Genomic DNA, 4,005 nt, shown 5'->3' with positions numbered 1-4,005 from the left:
ATCCTGGATAACTAACGTAAAAAAAAAAACTGTTACAAAAAACTTCTCTGGCCGTGAGTTAAAATTAATGCAGCAATCCTGAAAGAAGCAATGAATGGTGTCTGAAAAAGTTGTGTGTTCTTCGACAAATTGCCGTTAGAATTCCTGGCATTAATTCTTAAGAAGTTCCTGGAACATCCATAGAAAAAATACCAGAAGATTATTGGAGAATCTTTGGAAGATGCATCGTGTTATACACAGCACGAGTGTGATTGTGCTAGTGATTTCTGAATGACCGATCACTCTTTATATAATCTATCCATGCATTTCTGAATCTCTTGTCGTTTTTCATAACAATTCCTATAGATCTCCCGTAACAAACAAATCTTATAGTAATCTAGGATGAGTTTGATTTTGAACTATTGCGAAGATTTTTTTATTGAAAACCCCCCTAACTTCGAATAAGGTCTTATAGGTTTTTTCAAGTTGAATTGCTAAGATAATTATAGGAAAATAATCAATTGAATCCCAGGATAAAATTATACAAGATATTGAACAGTATATCAGAAGATTTGTTTATAGAAGTAATCGGAATAAATGCAGTTTGCGATTTTACGTATTTTTTTGGGAAACGGCAAGAGTTGGAATAATTTCAAGCTTAATTCAAGAATAAACTCATATCGAAATGGCTAGAGATACGAATGGTAAAAAAGCATATGAACACCTTGAGAGACTCTTGTAGGCGTTCCTGAAAAAAACCTTCAACATTTTTTTCCACAATCTCTGGAATAAACCTTTGAAGATTTTTTTTGGAAAAACTCCTGTAGGAATCTTTGGAAAGCAATCTCTTTGCAAACTCCTGATTAAGTATTTCGAATCAAAATTCAATGCAAGAAGAAGGAAAACAGTGACTTTAAAGTCCATTTTGGTTGAAAAAGGGACTTTCGAAACGTTCAATTTAAAAAAGAAACTATTTAGAGTTTTGCATTAAAATAGAGAGCTGTGAAGGTTTTCCGTAAATTTTTATTTCGCAGAATTATTGAAAAAACTCTAACGAAGTATTTGAAGGAGTTTCTGAACAATGAAGAATTTTCAGTTTCTCCTGAAAATAGAAATGACCGCCAAATCGGTTTTCATTCATTCAAAAAAAAAAAAAAAAAAAACTACACAAATTCTCATTTGCGTCAGAGGCAAAACCATGTTTCGAAATGCTTTAAACTTTTCTCAGCAATTTTTCGTTTTATGCAAATGGTATGGGAGTCAGAAAAAATAACAAGCCAGTTTTCTGATAATTACTCTTTTCTGTTTAAAGTATCGAACTAGAAAACAAGGAAACAGTAGATTTTTTAATATACTCGACTTAAAACCAACCAAAATGTAACATATACCCCTTTGCGTTTGGGCCTCTTAAATAGAGTCAGTTCCAAATTATAGCCTACGATTCCCTAGCGTTGAGCCGCACTAGGCATAAAATGTTTGCCAACGATTGTCCTACCCATGGCTTTGGACGTGGATGCGCCTCTGATTACTATTGTTCACACCGCTGGGCAGTAGTGGTCGATTGTCGGCATAATAGCCGAACCCTCCGCAAGTGACAGTTTGGCGAGAGTGGAGGACGGAAGCAAACCGTGAGAAAAAGATTGCAAAAACAGTAGGTGTGTAGTTCGATTCCCGCACCAGTCGGAGAAAAGTTTTCGTCAAACGGAAAATTCTTCATTGGTCCACTGGTCGTTCCGTGTGTCCGTTGTCTAATGTTAGTTATGTTCGGTCTGTGCAGCCTCTGGCTGAAGACGGTGTAAATTGTCTTATTGTCTTATTTCTAAGATTAAGGATATGTATAACGAAATATGGCGTTGATGCATAATGACAGTGAAAATAACATTTTTTTTTGTTTTCCTCCTTCTCATTGGGGTTTTGTTTTGAGCTGAACTGCTTTCTATGCAGCAGTGTAAAGCAAGGTTACTGATACTCGCCTCGAACGACTCGAAATCGCTTGCCGCTTCTGAACGCGTTCGGAAAAACGAGAGCAAAGCATTATTCCCGAATGAGTGAACCGATAGCATCGTCGGGAGGCTTGTGAGAGCCTTCTGCGGGAAGAGTGTTTGCGCGATTTGCGGCTCAGTCTGGCTCGATTCTAACAACTCTTCGGGGAATGTTGCGATCGGGGAAGAGTGCAAGTAGCAATGATGGCTCACTGCGAGTTTTGGCTAACGCTCGCCGCGAATCGTTGGGGACCGGCCCGTAAGAGCTAGGAAAGGAAAATTGTTGCTGCCGTGGAATGAAGGATGTGTAACAAATTGATCAAAACCATATAGCGTTGCTGGTGCGAATGCTGGTTTGTGAATAAACGTGCGGGATTACGCATAGTCGGATTTGGTGTCTTCACCGCACTTGTTCAACATGAGATGACAATTAAGTACGGTGAGGAAACCAAACCGATCCAATTCTGCAATTTTATCAACTCCGCACGCTATGTCTAAGCCGTTTAATTATAAAAAAAAAAATCGAACGAACATCGGTTTTTTTCTCGCTAGCGCACAGTGTTTAAGTTGTATTTTTATAATCGGAAGGTTTTAAAATATTCCAACGGTGAAATTTTGCTTTTGTTTTTTACATTTTAGCGATTTTTCATACTAAAACCCATGGTAATCCCGTTTTTAGATGCATTCCAGCCCATATAAAATTCATGGAAAAAAAAATCACCGATTGTTGGGAATCAAATGAATAGGGTCTATAATAGGAAACGTCAAATTTGTAAACATTCCTATAGGCCTATTCACATGACGTCTAAAATCAGCTGATCGGGAAGCACTTTGACAGTTCTTCTTTGAAAATGATAGGCTCGTGTTAGCACCGGTCCTCCACCGATGTAAACAAATGCATAGACGGATCTGTCACATGAAAAGGCCTATTATGGACCCTCCCGGGGTCCATAATAGGCATTCGGACAACAGTTTTTCAAATGCATATTTCGCTGAAAAAGTATGAAGTAAAAACATTGAACTTGTTGTTAGACTCCACAAAACGAAACCCTATTATATGCATCAAAAATGGTATTTCCTTGATTATTTTAATATGTATTATAATTATTATATTTATTATAATTATTATAAAATAAACTAGTATGAAAATAAAATAAATGGGGGGTTGGAGAGGGAACCAATGTTACCCAAGCACCGTAGCAACCTCGATAGTAATCATGTTGACTCTTTATTAACCAGCGTTTTTGAGACTCCTACACAGCACTATGGTATTTTTTACAAATTTTAATTTCAATTTCGGCTATATTTATCATTTAACAATACACCCCCACATCATTTTACACTTAGGATAAATCGTAGCGCAGCCAGGATCTTATTGCAAGCCGTTCTATTTGAAGATTGAAAAGGACAGCAAGTTTTGAAGATTATATCTCGCTTCACATTAAATCATTCGGCATACGACCGTTTGGCATAAGCTAGTTTGGCATAATGGTCGTTTTCCATAATGAGTTATTTAATCACAACCAGATCAAAATTTTTCAATAATTTTCAAATAAGTAAAATATTTACTTATTTAAAAATTATTTGGTCGGTGTTCAGACAGACTGGACCAAGTGTTTTTTTTTATGTTTCAGGAAAACGTACCCCAGGCGAGTGATATACCTAAATATTTGCATCATTTACAGTGATAATGGAACTTAATTATTTGATGTCACATATTTATCGAAAGAACGTCGTAAAAATCAGAATTGATGAAGTCCTGAACGTATCTTTAGAAGGCCAAAATCTCATTTAGTCGGGTTTGTCTGAACACCGACCATTTCTGCAGCAATTTTAATAATTAACACACTTTTTCAATGCGTTTTACCGATATTGCACACAGTGCTACGCAAACATTTCTGACGAGATTTCAAGCGATGTGTATTTTCGGAGATTTGTCGAGCACAAGTCGGTACCAACAAATGCCGAGCTCCTCATAGGTAATGATTTAACTACACCAAATTGAAAATAAAAACACACTTAGAAACAACCAATGTTTAAAACT

The sequence above is a fragment of the Aedes aegypti genome, chromosome 1, assembly GCF_002204515.2.
Source record: "Aedes aegypti strain LVP_AGWG chromosome 1, AaegL5.0 Primary Assembly, whole genome shotgun sequence".
In the NCBI taxonomy this organism is placed as follows: Eukaryota; Metazoa; Arthropoda; class Insecta; order Diptera; family Culicidae; genus Aedes; species Aedes aegypti.
This window is presented reverse-complemented; position numbering follows the sequence as displayed.